This window comes from Delphinus delphis, chromosome 10 (assembly GCF_949987515.2).
Source record: "Delphinus delphis chromosome 10, mDelDel1.2, whole genome shotgun sequence".
NCBI classification, from domain to species: domain Eukaryota; kingdom Metazoa; phylum Chordata; class Mammalia; order Artiodactyla; family Delphinidae; genus Delphinus; species Delphinus delphis.
The window spans coordinates 73,083,166-73,102,196 of NC_082692.2; the positions used below are offsets into that span (position 1 = coordinate 73,083,166).

Genomic DNA, 19,031 nt, shown 5'->3' on the forward strand with positions numbered 1-19,031 from the left:
CTTTCCCCCTAGGGAGCATTTGGCAGCATCTGGAGATATTTTTGCTTGTCACAACTTGAGGGCCTCGCCTGCGATACTGTTAATTACCCTCACAATGCATAGGAGATGCACAGCAAAGAATTAATCCGGCCCCAAAGACATAATTTTTGCAAACCAAAGTCCTCTCTGACCTTGGATGTAGTTGCCTCTTCAGAAGAGGTCAAGGGGGCTTCCCTGGTGGCGCAGTGGTTAAGAATCCGCCTGCCAATGCAGGGGACACGGGTTAGAGCCCTGGTCTGGGAAGATCCCACATGCCGGAGCAGCTAAGCCCGTGCACCACAACTACTGAGCCTGCGTGCCACAACTACCGAAGCCCATGTGCCTAGAGCCCATGCTCCGCAACAAGAGAAGCCACCGCAATGAGAAGCCCACACACCGCAACAGAGTAGCCCCTGCTCGCCGCAGCTAGAGAAGGCCGGGGCGCAGCAACAAAGACCCAACGCAGCCAAAAAAAAAGTTAGGGAGAGATTAAGATATCCTCCTAAACGGAACCCTCAGAAACCCTCTTGATCATATTTCAGGTTTTTCAATCCCAGAAGCTGTGTAGGGTGTTGCTGTCCGTGGTTGGACGCCTTTGGGGCTGTACCAGGGAAGCTGCTGATTCAGGGAAGCTGTACCTCCTGCTGAAGGTGTGGGCAGGTTCTTACTTACCCTGCTGCAGGTTGAGATCCTCTTCTTGTGAAGTAATTACCCAAAGTGACAGCAGCCTTTCTCCTAGGTGGTTTAAGCTGTGGCTTTTGGCTATTGGTATTGGGTGTTTGATCTGTGATATACCCAGAATAGGATTCAAGCTTGGACTTCCCTGGCGGTCCCGTGGTTAAGACTCTGCACTTCCACTGCAGGGGCGCAGGTTCTATCCCTGGTCTGGGAAGTTCCACATGCTGCGTGGTACAGCTCCCCCCTCCCCCCCCCCCCCCAGAAAAGATTATATGGAATAGAATTCAAGCCTTATATGTGATGAAGTTTGGGAACTGAGCTATGGGTTACACTCTGGGAATATAAAGATAGCAGGCATCTGAACAGACCTGGGCACAGTGGCAGTGCAGGGTGATGGAGGTGTGGTGTTTCTGAACACAAGTTCGTGTGCCCGACACACAGAAAGGCCAAGCAAACCAAAACGTCAGATTTTGGAGCAGAGAAAGTTTATTGCAGGGCCAAGCAAGGAGAACAGGTGACTCATGCTCAAAAACCCCGAACTCCCTGGTGGTTTTGGGGGAGACCATTTTAAAGTCAAATTTGGGGTGCGGGCTGCAGGTTGTGAGTTTCTTCTGATTGGTTGGTGGTGAGGTAACAGGGTAGTGCTCCAGGAATCTTGCGCTCATCCTGAAGTTACCATCCTCCACCTGGGTGGGGGACTTAGTTTCCGCAGAAGAGGGCAAAGATACTGTGATGTATATTCCCTGAGGAGGAACCAGGACCCTGCCCCAAGGCTGCGCTATTCTGACAGCTCCTCTGTTTCTGCATTCCCTCTCTTCCCTGATTAGCAACTGTTTGAATATTCCCTTTGGAACTCAGGGAAGGTCAAGGAGGCTGAATGAAGCCTACAAACAAGAAATGGAGGACACAGAAGGGCTTTTGTGCCTAGGAGGGCCCCATAGGGTCCTGCTCAGTTTCAGTGGCGGGGCTTTCTAGCGCCGCCTTGGAAGGCAGGGCAGCTCTTCCCAGCTGTGCTGTGAGCGGTCGCATCCGCCAGTCACTGCTGTGAGCAGTCCCCGTGCATCATCTCATTTTGTCCCCACACCGAGGCTCTAAGAGGTTCAGTGACTTGCCAAGGTCACACACGGATCAGCGACAGAGCAGAGAATTGAACCCAGGTTATGGAACTGCGCAGCTGAACCCTCAGAGGAGCATTTACAGATGGGGTAATATTTTCGTAGCCAAGACTTGAAGGTTGAGCGGGAGCTCAGCAGGCAGGGGCGTGCTAGGAAGAGGGGAGCGTTTGTGCCAAAGCTGTGCGGGTGTGAAGGAGCGTAAGGCTTAGGGATTTGCAGATCATTCAGGGAAAGGTGGGGCGGGGGCCTTCCATGTCATGCTGAGGGCCACTGTGAGCCACCAGTGGAGTAGGGGCAGAGGAGAGAAGAGCTGTGTGCCATTGGGCACCTGGCTTAACCTCTCTGGGTCTCACCTTCCCATCTGAACTGGAGCCTCTAAAGCTACACTGCTCTGATGAGGAAAGTTCATTTGACTGGTGGCCGTAATGGGCAAAGTGAAGGAATGGCCTGCAGTGGCGCTGCTGGGGCCGCCCTGCTGATTCAGGGCTTCCATGCTTTCACTTGGTATTTATACCAAGTGACCACCAAGTGTTACCGAGCTCAAGCTCGCTCTGTTCGCCGCACAAGAGGCCAGTGAATCGGAGACGAGGTGTTGAGGCAAGGAAGATGACTTTATTCGGAAAGCTGGCTGACCGAGAAGATGGCAGACTAGTGTCTCTGATAAACCATCTTATCTGGACTTGGATGCCAGTTTCTTTTATAGAATCAGAGAGGGGGAGGTGGTGAGGAAGTAAAGTAATAAGGCAGAATAGAGAGGGAGAGGCGGAGAGGAAGTAAAGTAAAAGGGCCATCGGTCTTGCAGAACATCTCCTGGAATGACCAGCCTCGGTGAGGGGATGTGTTTCTTTTTTTCTTGCAGCCGTTCACAGGTGGGCAGGGTTCCCTGAGGCAGGCCGTTATGTATGAGTATAATAACAAAAGCAACGAAAGGCAAAGGTTAAAGTCAAGCAGATCCAACGTGGGGTCCCATTTAGCTCTTCCCTTGCCCTTCGTGTATGCTGAAGTGCCACGGCAGATGCAGAGATGTAGTAAGACTTGTCTTCAAGGAGCTTGCAGCCTAGTGGAGGGTACAGCCAGTGTTTTCGTGAGTATTATGGTAAAAGATGCAGGTCATAAATACTTGTAGGTATGGAGAATGAAGCCGAGGTTGCTAATGGCTGGGGGACTGAAGGAGATAACTCTTAGTTCTGCCAGAAAGAATTGTTAGGAGATGGGGATAGATAGAGAGGGTATCATCCAGGTCGACAGAAAATGGGGCAGTGGAGAAAAATACAAAGCCAGTTCAGGTACAGTCACCAGAGGGTCTGATTATCAGCCTATCTAGTAGCAGATTCCCCATAGTTTACAGGTTTTAGTGGGGAAGCAGACGTTATAACAGGAAAATATTCATTAATGGACTTGCCACTTACAAACTTGGGTCCCACCCCGTCGTGCCTCCGTCTCTTTTCAACAGTGGTGTCCAGCCATGCTCCAGGAGCATCCACCTCTTGGTCATCGTCTCTCCCAGGTCTCAAGGACATTTTACAAATACAAGACAAACCTTGGAGAGAGAGACATGGGATTTCATGAACTCACCGCAGAAGCCGCTTGACTGTGGAGGCAGTAATAGATGTGACACCTGTTAGTTGATGACGAGAGGGCGGGACTTGAAAATCAAAGGATTGAGAGGCCTGGGGCAAAGCAGTAAAGCATTTTTGCAAAAAACATCCCTTGTATAATAGCGCTGTGCCAACCAAATGTTAACTGGAAGGACTTACCATACTCTAAGGCAATTTACGTGTGATTTATTCTTTGTTCTAAGAATTAGCACAGGATGACAGTTATAACTTAAATCTTGTTCCATATTTGCTATTGATCTTAGGATAGATTTTGATTTTTGTTTACTTATTTGGATAAAGTTCTAAACAAAACTGTGTTTTGACTAAAATTTTGAGCGTGGCATCACCTTTTTCTGATGCTGATTTCCCTGTGTACAGAGATCTCTGGGGAAGAGATTCTGGCTAGAGAAGGTAGGGACCAGCTCACGAAGGGCTCTGAATGCTGAACCTCATGCTGGAAGCCAGAGTTCTTGTCCTGGTAGAACCTGCCAGCTGTTTATAACAGGGCTCCTTTCTGTCTCACACTGGCTTTGTCCCTGCAGTTAGAAAATACTGTAGACCAGCTTCCCTCCTTTAGAAATGACAAAGCCCTCTTTAATCTCCTTGCTTTTCTTTTGAGTTCGGAGCACAGATTCGAGCCATGGGAGAGTGTTTTGGGGCCCTGAGGTTCTATTTCCGGCCTTCTGCTCTTGCATACCCATATAGAGGGCTATTTTAATTCCTTTCAGTCATGTGGAAAGTAGTCACTTATGTGATGCTCTTTCTAGCACCTTACCTTTGAGAGCTGATCTCAGCCAATGACAGTGCATGTGTTCGCATTAATTCATAGAGCAGTGTTCGAGTTAAAGCTTGTTCTGGGAGAGCCTAAAGACTTCGTGGTCCCTGGAGGTAAAGGGTCAAGTGGCTTTTGGCTCCTCTTTTATCCAGTGGAAGACTGGCTTGTATTTCTGTAGGGTTTTCTTGCTTTAAGCATGATTTCAAGCAGGTGGTTATTTCAGACTAATCGCCAGCCTACATCTTGATCCCAGAGGCTGCTGCTTTGAAGGTGCTGGGCTAGTTCAGGATACGTTGTGCGTGCTTCATTGCCTCGCTTCTTGGCCAGTACGATTTTTTTAGAAGATGTGCCACTGGGTATATAAGCCCCCTGTCTTCCAGCTGAGCCCCTGATTGACCTGCCTGCCTCTCTCTCTCCTCGGGCTGTGTCCCTTCTCCTCAGGATTGGGTAGCAGGATTTTCTGGTTCTCTGATTCTCTGTCTACAGGACCAGCCTGCTGGGCTGAGCTTCCTTGCCCACAGTGCTGCCCCAGGTGGCAGAAGCAGGGCCTGGGGCTGTGGGCTTGGCTGGCTCTCGAGCAAAAACCCCCGTGGGGAATCAGCTGCTAGTGATTCGGTACAAAGCAGGACGGAGTGAATCTTCTTATCAGTACCTTTCCCAGAACCATGAAGGAGATACACTTTCTGTGGCCATTGAGCATGTGAAATGTGGCTAGCGCAGCTGAGGAGCTGAATTTTATGTTTTATTTAGTTTTGATCATTTTAAATTTAAACAGTCACCATGTGGCTAGTGGCTACTGTATTGGACAATGTAGGATAGACCATTGTACTTGAGGAGTTTATATTGTATTTTTAAAATATTTTATTTGCTTATTTTTATTTTTGGCTGCGTCGGGTCTTAGTTGTGGCACACGGGCTCTCTTCTTTGTGGCTTGCAGGCTCTTCACTGTGGTGTGTGGGCTTCTCTCTAGTTGCGTCGTGCAGGTTTTCTCTTCTCTAGTTGTGGCGCATGGGCTCTGTAGTTTGTGGCACGCGGGCTCAATAGTTGTGGCGCACGGGCTTAGTTGCCCTGCGGCACGTGGGATCTTAGTTACCTGACCGGGGATCGAACCCACGTCCCCTGCATTGCAGGACGGATTCTTTACCACTGGACCACCAGGGGAGTCCCTATATTGTATTTTTTAATTAAATAGGGAAAACCTTGAACGTGCACATGGTAGCAATTCAAAAGGTACAAAAGGATATCAGTGAAAAGTCTCCCTCATCTCTGCCCCTAGCCTCTCAGTTTCCTTCCCAACCCCAGTCATGATTATCATCTGTGTCCGTCCTGAAACATTTTACACACATATAAGCATAACATGCATATTTCTCTCTCTCTCTCTCAATGCAAGAGATGTTATTCTACCCATTCTCTTCTGTTCCTTGCATTTTTAGTTAACAGTGTACCTTGGAGGTCATTACCCGTAGAGACAAATATGCCACATTATTTTAATGGCTTATAGTTAATTTTATTTGTATTTAATGGCTGTACATTATACTTCTTTATAAAGTTGTACCATCATTTACTTAACATATCCCCTACGAGTGGGCATGTGAGTGCCAATTTTTTTTGCCGTGATAAGTAATACTATAACAAATAACCTTCACAAACATGTTCTCAAACATGTTCAGGTATGAACACAAATCAGTTCCTAGAAATTAGATTATTAGATCAAAGGTATGTGTACTGTACATTGCTGCAGATTTTGCCAAAATGCCATCTGTAGGGTTTGTTGATGGGAGTATAAATCTGTACCTTGCGTGAGGGCATCTATTTTCCCACGGCCCCAGCAGCACAGTCTGTTATTACACTTTTTGTTCTTTGCCAATACAATAAAGATCACCATCGCCTTGTAGGTTTAATTTGCATTTCTCTTGTAAATGAGATTGAGCATCTTTTTATATGTCGAAGAGTCATTAGTATTTCCTTTCTGTTACATGAACTACTCAGATCATTCACCCATTTTTCTACTGGATTTTATTGTTGTTTTTATTGATTTGTAGGACCCTTTATTAGTCTGTCATCTCTGATATGTATTGACACATTTTAACCTTGGTCATAATATCCTTTTTTAAAATATTTATTTTATTTATTATTTATTTAATTTATTAATTTGGTTGCGCTGGGTCTTAGCTGTGGCAGGCAGGCTCCTTAGTTGCAGCTCGCCGGCTCCTTTAGTTGTGACACATGTGCTCCTTAGTGGCGGCCAGCAGGCTCCTTAGTTGCAACTCACAGTCTCCTCAGTTGTGGCACGTGAACTCTTAGTTTCGGCATGCATGTGGGATCTAGTTCCTTGACCAGGGATCGAACCTGGGCCCCCAGCATTGGGAGTGTGGAGTCTTAACCACTGCGCTACTGGGGAAGTCCCATGATATCCCTTTCCATGTGGACATTTAAAAACATTTTTATGTAGTCAGCTTATTAATCTTTATGTTATGGCCTCTAGGTTTTAAATCTTAACTTAGAAAGGCTTTCCCTGTGAAGGTGTTTTCAAACAGAGTTCTCATGTTTTCTTCTAGAACTTTCATAGTGTTATTATTTTATTTTATTTTCAAATTTTATTTTATTTATTTTTTTATACAGCAGGTTCTTATTTGTCATCAATTTTATACAGATCAGTGTATACGTGTCAATCCCAATCGCCCAATTCATCCCACCCCCACCCCCACCCGCCCACCGCTTTTCCCCCCTTGGTGTCCATACGTTTGTTCTCTACATGTGTGACTCAACTTCTGCCCTGCAAACCGGTTCATCTGTACTGTTTTTCTAGGTTTCACATGCATGTGTTAATATACGATATTTGTACTTCACTCTGTATGACAGTCTAGATCCATCCACATCTCAACAAATGACCCAATTTCATTCCTTTTTATGGCTGAGTAATATTCCGTTGTATATATGTACCACATCTTCTTTATCCATTCGTCTGTCAATGGGCATTTAGGTTGCTTCCATGACCTGGCTATTGTAAATAGTGCTGCAATGAACATTGGGGTGCATGTGTCTTTTTGAATTATGGTTTTCTCTGGGTATATGCCCAGTAGTGGGATTGCTGGATCATATGGTAATTCTATTTTTAGTCTTTTAAGGAACCTCCATACTGTTCTCCATAGTGGCTGTATCAATTTACATTGCCACCAACAGTGCAAGAGGGTTCCCTTTTCTCCACACCCTGTCCAGCATTTGTTGTTTGTAGATTTTCTGGTGATGCCCATTCCAACTGGTGTGAGGTGATGCCTCATTGTAGTTTTGATTTGCATTTCTCTAATCATTAGTGATATTGAGCAGCTTTTCATGTGCTTCTTGGCCATCTGTATGTCTTTCTTGAAGAAATGTCTATTTAGGCCTTCTGCCCATTTTTGGATTGGGTTGTTTGTTTTTTGAATATTGAGCTGCATGAGCTGTTTATATATTTTGGAGATTAATCCTTTGTCTGTTGATTCGTTTGCAGATATTTTCTCCCATTCTGAGGGTTGTCTTTTCGTCTTGTTTATGGTTTCCTTTGCTGTGCAAAAGGTTTTAAGTTTCATTAGGTCCCATTTGTTTATATTTCCATTATTCTAGGATGTGTGATTTATGTCAAAGAGTGTTCTTCTATGTTTTCCTCTAAGAGTTTTATAGTGTCCAGTCTTACATTTAGGTCTCGAATTCATTTTGAGTTTATTTTCGTGTATGGTGTTAGGGAGTGTTCTAATCTCATTCTTTTACATGTAGCTGTCCAGTTTTCTCAGCATCACTTATTGAAGAGACTGTCTTTTCTCCACTGTATATCCTTGCCTCCTTTGTCATAGATTAGTTGGCCATAGGTGCGTGGGTTTATCTCTGGCTTTCTCTCTTGTTCCATTGATCTATGTTTCTGTTTTTGTGCCAGTACCATATTGTCTTGATTACTGTAGCTTTGTAGTATAGTCTGAAGTCAGGGAGACTGATTCCTCCAGCTCTGTTTTTTTTCCCTCAAGACTGCTTTGGCTATTTGGGGTCTTCTGTGTCTCCATACAAATTTTAAGAGTTTTTGTTCTAGTTCCGTAAAAAATGCCATTGGTAATTTGATAGGGATTGCATTGAATCTGTAGATTGCTTCGGGTAGTATAGTCATTTTCACAATATTGATTCTTCCAATCCAAGAACATGGTATATCTCTCCATCTGTTGGTATCTTTAATTTCTTTCATCAGTGTCTTATAGTTTTCTGCATACAGGTCTTTTGTCTCCCTAGGTAGGTTTATTCCTAGGTATTTTATTCTTTTTGTTGCAATGGTAAATGGGAGTGTTTCCTTAATTTCTCTTTCAGATTTTTCATCATTAGTGTATAAGAATGCAAGAGATTTCTGTGCATTAATTCTGTATCCTGCGACTTTACCAAATTCATTCATTAGCTCTAGTAGTTTTCTGGTAGCATCTTTAGGATTCTCTATGTATAGTATCATGTCATCTGCAAACAGTGACAGTTTTACTTCTTCTTTTCCAATTTGTATTTCTTTTATTTCTTTTTCTTCTCTGATTGCCATGGCTAGGACTTCCAAAACTATGTTGAATAATAGCAGTGAGAGTGGACATCCTTGTCTTGTTCCTGATCTTAGAGGAAATGCTTTCAGTTTTTCACCACTGAGAATGTGGGTTTGTTGTGTATGGCCTTTATTATGTTGAGGTAGGTTCCCTCTATGCCTTACTTTCTGGAGAGTTTTTATCATAAATGGGTGTTTAATTTTGTCAGAAGCTTTTTCTGCATCTATTGAGCTGATCATATGGTTTTTATTCTTCAGTTTGTTAATATGGTGTATCACACTGATTGATTTGCATATATTGAAGAATCCTTGCATCCCTGGTATAAATCCCACTTGATCATGGTGTATGATCCTTTTAATGTGTTGTTGGATTCTGTGTGCTAGTATTTTTTTGAGGATTTTTGCATCTGTATTCATCAGTGATATTGGTCTGTAATTTTCTTTTTTTTTAGTATCTTTGTCTGCTTTTGGTATCAGGGTGATGGTGGCCTCATAGAATGAGTTTTTGAGTGTTCCTTACTCTGCAGTTTTTTGGAAGAGTTTGAGAAGGATGGGTGTTAGCTCTTCTCTAAATGTTTGATAGAATTCACCTGTGAAGCCATCTGGTCCTGGACTTTTGTTTGTTGGAAGATTTTAAATCACAGTTTCAATTTCATTACTTGTGATTGGTCTGTTCATATTTTCTATTTCTTCCTGGTTCAGTCTTGGAGGGTTATACCTTTCTAAGAATTTGCCCATTTCTTCCAGGTTGTCCATTTTATTGGCATAGAGTTGCTTGTAGTAGTCTCTTAGGATGCTTTGTATTTCTCCGGTGTCTGTTGTAACTTCTCCTTTTTCATTTCTAATTTTATTGATTTGAGTCCTCTCCCTCTTTTTCTTGATGAGTCTGGCTAATGGTTTATCAATTTTGTTTATCTTCTCAAGGAATCAGCTTTTAGTTTTATTGATCTTTGCTATTGTTTTCTTTGTTTCTATTTCATTTATTTCTGCTCTGATCTTTATGATGTCTTTCCTTCTCCTAACGTTGGGTTTTGTTTGTTCTTCTTTCTCTAATTCCTTTAGGTGTAAGGTTAGATTGTTTATTTGAGATTTTTCTTGTTTCTTGAGGTAGGCTTGTATTGCTATAAACTTCCCTCTTAGAACTGCTTTTGCTGCATCCCATAGGTTTTGGATCATCATTTTTCATTGTCATTTGTCTCTAGGTATTTTTTGATTTCCTCTTTGATTTCTTCAGTGATCTCTTGGTTATTTAGTAACGTATTGTTTAGCCTGCATGTGTTTGTGTTTTTTATGTTTTTTCCCCTGTAATTGATTTCTAATCTTATGGTGTTGTGGTCAGAAAAGATGCTTGATATGATTTCAGTTTTCTTAAATTTACTGAGGCTTGATTTGTGACCCAAGATGTGATCTGTCCTGGAGAATGTTCCGTCTTGCACTTGAGAAGAAAGTGTAATCTGCTGTTTTTGGATGAAATGTCCTATAAATATCAATTAAATCTATCTGGTCTATTGTGTCATTTAAAGCTTCTGTTTCCTTATTTATTTTCATTTTGGATGATCTGTCCATTGGTGTAAGTGAGGTGTTAAAGTCCCCCACTATGATTGTGTTACTGTCGATTTCCTCTTTTATAGCTGTTAGCAGTTGCCTTATGTATTGAGGTGTTCCTATGTTGGGTGCATATATATTTATAATTGTTATATGTTCTTCTTGGATTGATCCCTTGATCATTATGTAGTGTCCTTCCTTTTCTCTTGTAACTTTCTTTATTTTAAAGTCTATTTTATCTGATATGAGTATTGCTGTTCCAGCTTTCTTTTGATTTCCATTTGCATGGAATATCTTTTTCTGTCCCCTCACTTTCAGTCTGTATGTATCCCTAGGTCTGAAGTGGGTCTCTTGTAGACAGCATATATGTGGGTCTTGTTTTTGTGTCCATTCAGCAAGCCTGTGTCTTTTGGTTGGAGCATTTAATCCATTCACGTTTAAGGTAATTATCAATATGTGTGTTCCTATTACCATTTTCTTAATTGTTTTGGGTTTGTTTTTGTAGGTCCTTGTTTCTCTTGTGTTTCCCACTTAGAGAAGTTCCTTTAGCATTTGTTGTAGAGCTGGTTTGGTGGTGCTGAATTCTCTTAGCTTTTGATTGTCTGTAAAGCTTTTGATTTCTCCATTGAATCTGAATGAGATCCTTGCTGGGTAGAGTAATCTTGGTTGTAGGTTCTTCCCTTTCATCACTTTAAGTATATCATGCCACTCCCTTCTGGCTTGTATAGTTTCTGCTGAGAAATCAGCTGTTAACCTTATGGGAGTTCCCTTGTATGTTATTTGTCGTTTTTCCCTTGCTGCTTTCAATAATTTTTCTTTGTCTTTAATATTTGCCAATTTGATTACTGTGTGTCTCGGCATTTTTCTCCTTAGGTTTATCCTGTATGGGACTCGCTGTGCTTCCTAGACTTGGGTGGCTGTTTCCTTTCCGATGTTAGGGAGGTTTTTGACTATAATCTCTTCAAATATTTTCTCTGGTTCTTTCTCTCTCTCTTCTCCTTCTGGGACCCCTATAATGCGAATGTTGTTGCGTTTAATGTTGTCTCAGAGGTCTCTTAGTCTGTCTTCACTTCTTTTCATTCTTTTTTCTTTATTCTGTTCCGCAGCATTCTGTCTTCCAGGTCACTTATCCGTTCTTCTGCCTCAGTTATTCTGCTATTGATTCCTTCTAGTGTAGTTTTCATTTCAGTTGTTGTATTGTTCATCTGTGTTTGTTTGTTCTTTAATTCTTCTAGGTCTTTGTTAAACATTTCTTGCATCTTCTCGATCTTTGCCTCCATTCTTTTTCCGAGGTCCTGGATCATCTTCACTATCGTTATTCTGAATTCTTTTTCTGGAAGGTTACCTATCTCCACTTCATTTAGTTGTTTTTCTGGGGTTTTATCTTGTTCCTTCATCTGGTACATCTTGTCTATCTTTCTGTGAATGTGGTTTTTGTTCCTCAGGCTGCAGGATTGTAGTTCTTCTTGCTTCTGCTGTCTGCTCTCTGGTGGATGAGGCTATCTCGGTGTTATTTTTTTATGTTTAATTCTTTGACCCCTCTGGAATAATTCAGGGGTTTTGTGACCTTCAATCACCCATCTACCTGTCTCCTCATTTTTCTGCTGCAGTGCCTTTGCCAGCATCTCTGCTCTGTCCAGCCCTGTTTTTGAGCTTTGCGGTCCCCTCTCTGTAGCCACTCTAATAGAAATACTGTATTCATTTCCCCATTGGTTGCCACCTTCCTCTCATTCCTTTGTGAGTATAACTTTAGGTAACCCTAATCCCAGATGGAGAAGGGGAGTTTTAATCTTTATTTGAAGGTCTTAGTTAAGTTTCAAGCCTTCAGTATCCCCTCTCACCCAAGCATGCCTGTTTCCCTTATTGCCTTTCTCGCTCCTGCAGGCCAGGTATCACCAGCTCAGTCCCTTGCTTTATCCTCATTGCAGATTCCTTCTTTGACCTTCACACCTTCCTGGCCAAGCTCTTTATCTCACTTGCCCTGCCTACCCTTGGTGCAGGTTGTTTAATTAGGGGAGGTGACCTGACCCGGAGGGAACTTTAAAGCCACAGGATATTTGCACTTCTCCTGTGCCGAGGAAGAGATGTTCTGCCTCCCCGGTTGGTTGTTAGCCCTTCATTCGTATTCTCTGATATGATTTAATGCTTTGTCATTTTCTTTCCTGTGATTCCAGAGTCTCAATTTCAGCTTCTGCCAGAGCCAGTAGCAGTTGGGAAAGAAGGCTGTGCTCTTCAAAGAGTGAGTATAGATTTTTAACACCTTATATTACGGGGTGGGCGGGCAGGCAAGGCAGCCCTTTAATGAGACTGGGGCTACTCTGTAAGCTCCCTGGCACCCTTCTGCAGGCCAGCCTGTCTGGGGGCAGAAGTGTTCTCTGGTTCAGTAGGTCTGGTGGGGAGGGGATTGGGCACCTGAAGATTTTTAAAGCTCAAGATATATATCCAAAAGCCCTCCCTTCTCAAAGACTGTGCCTGGAGCAGGGCTCTGAGTTTGAAGGGAGTCAAGAAGACCTGGGCCTGTGGGGACCAGGATGCTTTCCTGGGGAGTGTGACACTTGAATCAGCCCCAAAGACAGAGAGGAGTTCATCAGGCAGGCGGGAAAGAAGTGCTCCACACGAAGGGGACAGTGTGAGAGAGATGAAGTGTGAGGCTGTGCGGGGCTTTTGTGGGGGCAGGAGTTGGATGTTTGGGGTGCAGGCGGAGGTGGGGGCCAGGAAGTTGAGTCGGGATCATACGGAGTACTCAGAGTTCACACTAGACCAGAGCCACCTGTCCTTGGTGTGAACTGAGAAGATTCCTCTGGCAGCTGGTGGTGGAAGGACTGAACGGGTGTGAAAAAGCAGTCTTCACAGAAGTGGGAGCGAGGAGAGATGACGACCTGGACGCAGTGTGGCGGCCGAGGGAGCTGTGGTCTGACTCCTACGACGTCTCACACCTGGTGGGAATGTTTCTTCCCCCACGACGTTCCTAGTAAATGTTAAGCCAAAGGAATTGGTTGCACAGGCTTTCGGGGGGTGTGGACACCTTAAATCTGTGCTGTCCAGCGCAGCAGCTCCTATTTATATGTGGCTCTCAAGCGTTCACAATGTTATGGATGTGACTGAAGGACTGAACTTTGAATTTTATCTAATTAGTTTACATTTAAATAACCACCTATAAACAGTGCAGTTTGTCTAGACTCAGACAGGTTGGCTCCAGTGCTGGCACCTCCTTGTCTGACAGGAGTGTTGAGCAAGGAGGAAGAGTGAGACATGCATCGGAGTCTGGGAGGCCAGACTGATGGGGATACTGTTGGCAGAAATCGACAAGTCAGGAGCAAGGGGAGAGATGTACCTGAGACCTTGTAGGACAGGACTTTTGGGTCATGGAGATAGTGAAGCAGGCTTTTGGAAAAGTCTGGAAGAAGGTCCTGGCCAGGTATGTTGATTTTTGCGTTTCCTGTAGGAGGGAGTGGCAGAAGGTGTAGATATGGTGAGCTCTTCAAGGAAGACAATGAAGAGCTCATCATGGGACTGTTCAAGGGGAAAAGTAAGGAGCGTATCATGGGAATATCCAGGGGAGAGCGGGAGCAGAGAATCTTAGGAACCAAGCTTTGCATGCTCAGAGCCATGGCTTGTTTGAACAGCAGGGGTGTCTGAGCTGCAAAGTACAGAGGAGGAATGGGCTCAGCCAGAGTGAGGGGGAGACAAGGCCAGGAGGGCAGAGGTGAGCACCTTATGGCAGCAATCCTAGGGTCATGCCACACGTTCAGTGATGACTGGGCAGGCTTAACTACTTCCTTGGAACTTTCAGTGCGATTTTCCTTCGTGATGGAGAAGATTCCTGTGACAAGGCGTTAGAGCTGCTCATTTCTCAAATTACTCTATCTCATCAATCCTGGGGCTTCCATACAAGAGAATCTTAGTATCTTTTTTAGCTGTTGGTCATTAGTAATAGGTTTTTTTTTTTTTTTTTTTTTTTTTTGCGGTACGCGGGCCTGTCACTGTTGTGTCCTCTCCCGTTGCGGAGCACAGGCTCCGGACGCGCAGGCTCAGCGGCCATGGCTCACGGGCCTAGCTGCTCCGCGGCATGTGGGATCCTCCCGGACCGGGGCACGAACCCGTGTTCCCTGCAACGGCAGGCGGACTCTCAACCACTGCGCCACCAGGGAAGCCCTAGTGATAATTTTGAGGAATTGGTTTATCTTTACAAGAACCTAGTTTCAGGACTTCCCTGGTGGCGCAGTGGTTAAGAATCAGCCAGCCAATGCAGGGGACATGGGTTTGAGCCCTGGTCCGGGAAGATCGCACATGCCGCGGAACAACAAAGCCTATGTGCCACAGCTACTGAGCCTGCGCTCTAGAGCCCGCGAGCCACAACTACGGACGCCCGTGTGCCTAGAGCCCATGCTCCGCGACAAGAGAAGCCCACGCACCGCAACGAAGAGTAGCCCCCGCTTGCTGCAACTAGAGAAAGCACGCACGCAGCAAGGAAGACCCAACGCAGCCAAAACTAAATAAATTAAATAAATAAATAAATAAAAATTATTGAAAAAAAAGCACCTAGTTTCAGAAATCAGTGTTGGGTAGATGCAACAATGTTTAACAGCTGGGATTTTATACTCAGATTTCAAGAACTTAGTGCTTTTTCCAGGTGGACAACACTGTGGAAAGAATTTTCATATTGCAGAGTTCAAGAAAAAAATTATGAGCAGCACTGGTTAGTTTGTTGTTGTTTGTTGTTTTTTGGTGTTTTTTGGGTGTGTTGGTTCTTAGTAGCGGCACATGGGCTCTTCGTTGTGGTGTACGGGTTTTCTCTTCTTTAGCTGTGGCGAGCGTGTTCCAGATCACATGGGCTCTAGCAGGCTCTGTAGTTGAGGCACTCAGGGCTTAGTTGCCTGCATTGTGAGACGGATTTACCACTGGACCACCAGGGAAGTCCCAGCACTGGTTAGTTATTCAAAGACACCAGCAACAATAAGGTAACAAGTTGTTAACTTGTAAAGTTAGCATGTTACATCCTCTTAAAATAGTTCTGGAGAAGTGCAAAGAATGTCTATGGGAACACTGAACTCCGGGTCTTTTGTGTAACTGATGTACAATAAATATCTGCTTAGCAAGTGCTGAGAGAAGGCAAAGGTAGCATGAACCAGGCACACCTACAGGATTGGACTGAAATGCAGCTCATGCCAGGTACCAGTCAGGTGACCTTGGGGGCATTTGTTAACTTCTGTAAGCTTCAGTTTCTCCATCTTTAAAATGGGAGAAATGCTTCTTACTCCCAGTGTTGTGCAGGATAAAATGAGAGGATGTGTGTGAACCATCTACACGGGGCCTGGCATACAGCAGTCGTCCAGTACATGGAGGCTGTCGCTCTTCTATCTTTGGCTATGGTGGTAGTGGCCATGGTCATTATTGTTGTTGCTATAGTTATTAAAATAATCATGATTTTGAAGAGACCAGGACTTTAGTTTGTCAAAATTGATGGCATATGATGTCCAGGGGAAGGCAAGATTCTATAAAAGTGTTTTACATTCTATTTATTCTTGGAATTTTGCTTTATACCTTAAGATTAAAGTATCAGAACTCAGGATGACGGGTTTTAAAAGTCAGTGAGAACATTAAAAGACAGTTGTGACACGTTATGCCTGACCTCTAACCCCTGACTAAACCTGGGAACATGAGTCCAATGTTTATCTAGATCTACTGATTAATTTTTGTCCCTGCGTTCAGAGATAAAGGCCCTGAATGCACAGCTTGGATGTTAACAGGGGAAGGCCACGTGGGAGCCTCCGGTCTCGGGGTGAGAGTGTGTTACCCTCCCTGGTACCATAAAGACCAGCTCTCCTTCCTGATGTCCCCTCGTGTCAGACTGTGCTGCAAAGCCGCTGAAATCACTGTCATTAACACTGGGGTGTCTCACGTGACACAACAGATACGTAAAACAAGTTCATTTTTCTTTTTCAGTCTATTCAGCCATTATCAAACACCAAAACGTTATCAAACATTAACCACGCACCAGATATTTCCCAGATACTGTTTTAGGTTTTGGGGAAAATGTAACAGGGAACGAGATTCTCGTGGGGAGCGAGCCAGATCCTACTCTTCAATTGTCTGGCATAATTTCAGAAATGTTTTAAGTCACCAGAGTAGGAAAAGGCAGATGAGATGTTTTGGACGAATGTTCTCATTGATAGATGAGGAAACCAAGGTCTCCCAGCCGGTGCGTGGAAGAGCCAGCGGAGCGCCCCACCCCCAGCCGCGTGCCCGTCCATCACACACATCTGCCCCAGTGGCAGCCATTCATCTGTCACCACCATGATGTTCACCAGATCCGTGAATCACCTATTAGCATTTTTCTTTAACTCATTTCCTTCTTTTAACTTAGATTAATGTGCATCGCTACCATAAACTGAAAATATCCATAAAAATCAACACAACGTTATTAAATAGCTAGATACCGTTGCCTGCGGGAGGCTCAAGGGTTAGAAAGCTATTTTGTAACCACACTGAGTTTCTCTTTGACCTAAGCAGGGCGGGAAAAGAACTGCAAAGAGATGACTTTCTCAGTGTGAATGTGAGTGTTACCTGATGCTGTGTAGCCCTGAGTGTTCTGCCCCCTGAAGTCATCTCGCAAACATCAGTTGTTTGGTCCCTGTGCTTAGGGAAACTCCACGCCCTACCCCTTAGTTGATGTTCAGTCATTGGTGATTCTGGGTTCACAAGGCTTCAGTTTTTCTGTGTCCAGCCTTGGGTACATAGAACATCCTATAAACAAACCCCAGCAGGGTAGGGCAGCTGCCTTTTCAAAGGCTGGGGCAAGTCCTTTGTAAAACGAAGGATGTTGCAGAGGTAGGAATAATGGTCAGCTCTTTATAGAAAACTCAGAAAACATGAGTGTCTTCGCTCAGGGCCTGTCTGTATTTGATGTCATCAGGGAAAGTGTGCAGGATTCTTTGTAACAAGTCCAAGCCTTGCTAAATTGATGATGCTCTGCAAAAGCTCCTTATTAAAGACTTTATTCTGCCGTTAAATGGAGGATGGAGCCAGATAAAACCTTCCCCCAAACTGACTGTGACATCCCTAGCAGGCATTGATGAAGCCATGAGGTTTCTTTTTGATGATCATGACTTCATGTTGGGGCTCCCATCTCCAGTGTCAGAGTCTGTGACATCTATGGCTTTGGGCATAAAATGTTCTAATTCCTAGTCTAAAATAAGAGCATGCAGTTAACTTCCTGCAGCTCAGGAATCAGAATTCACGGCGGCCCTCAGCAGTTTTTAAGGCCTTTATGTGATGTGGAAAAGTCCTCTTGAATCCGCCAGTTCCCATCTTCACCAACTCTTGTGACCCACACTATTCAAATAGATTCGTAAAATACCCTTCACTCTGTGATTAATTTTCTTACCCCTTGACAGTGGGGCCTTTGTAGCATCGTAAATTGTATCCAGCATTAAATAGGTGACTCCTCTGGGGAGTTTTGTAATTATTGAAAGAGAGAAAAGTCAGGTCTCTTATAACATCACTGGGAATGGTTGTCCCTAAAACAAATAGGATTGAACCCATTTTGTAACTTTGATTTTCATTAATTCATTTGCACCTTATTTGTGTCCTGTGCTTATTCTAGGCACTAGAAAGAACATGTATGATTATTCCTACCGTCTAGGAACTCTGGTTCTGGGAGGACAAAGAGGCCAGTGATATAAGTGTGCTGGAAAAAGTGTTTACAGTGACTGAGAAACTGAGAGGACAGTTGAATCAGAAACACAGACAGTGCTTTTGCCCCTGAGAAGGCGGCAGCTTTCATTACCCTAGACTCAGTACTGTCCCCGGATAGAGTGTGTGTGAAACTGAAAGGAACCATCTAACCCACCTACAGATGTATCTGTTTCCCCCTCTAGACCGAGGGGCTTGTTTCACCAAACCTCTCACAAGAGACCAAACATCTAAATGGAGATGTCACATCTTCATGGAGAAATCAGGGGTGACAAATGTGGGTATTTAAAAGCAGAGAGGTTACAAAGATTGAGAAAAGGCCATTTGAAAAAAATTAGACCAAGTGGAGTTAGGAGCAAAGAGAGTGGGTCCAAGCCAGAAACTTGTTTTTTAATCATGACTACCAGCTGAGTGACCTTGCGCAAGTTACTTAACCTCTCTGTGCCTTAGTTGCCTCAACCTATAAATATAGGGAATAAAACACTCGCCTTGCCTGTCTGATGGAGTTGGTGTGCTCTATCAAGGGTTAGCAAATTACAACCTGAAGGCTGTTTTTTACAATACAATTTTATTGGCACACAGTCACACCCATTCATTACATGTTGTATGGCTGCTGTCTCGCTACAAGGGCAGCTTGAAGAGTTGCGACAGAGACCTTATAACCCACAATGCTGAAATATTTATCATCTGCCCTTTACAGAAAAAGTTGGCTGACCCCCATGCTCAGTGGTCATACTGTGCCATCTTGAAATCATTATAAAATTGAAACACACATCAGTTGATAGAGGTGTATGGGACAAAGCCTTCCATTTCACAGGAAATATAAGGAAGACCATGATTTGCTAGATGTTTGCTTTTTCTTGAAGAAGCCTCTTTTTTATGTTAGTGAGATGCACACTTAACACAAGTGGCCAAGTCCTCAGATGGCAAAGGGCCACACCTGACTTACAGATCCTTGCAGAAGTCGTTTTCTCTATTGGGGAGGATGACGGGACTTGAAATATTTTTTATTCCATGAAAAAAAAAAAAACATGTTGTGAGTGAGTTCATGAGACAGGACTGGG

The 19,031-nt window shown here is 43.9% G+C and overlaps 1 protein-coding gene across 3 annotated transcripts in view; it reads left to right on the forward strand.

Annotated features, from left to right (window-relative positions):
• Nucleotides 1-19,031, forward strand: part of ABHD6 (abhydrolase domain containing 6, acylglycerol lipase) — a 53,794-nt gene that overhangs the window by 5,593 nt on the left and 29,170 nt on the right. For all 3 annotated transcript variants that reach the window (XM_060022753.1, XM_060022754.1, XM_060022755.1), the window contains exon 2: nt 12,447-12,511. The gene's annotated coding sequence lies outside the window, so the exon portion shown is untranslated. The remainder of the gene's footprint in view (nt 1-12,446; nt 12,512-19,031) is intronic.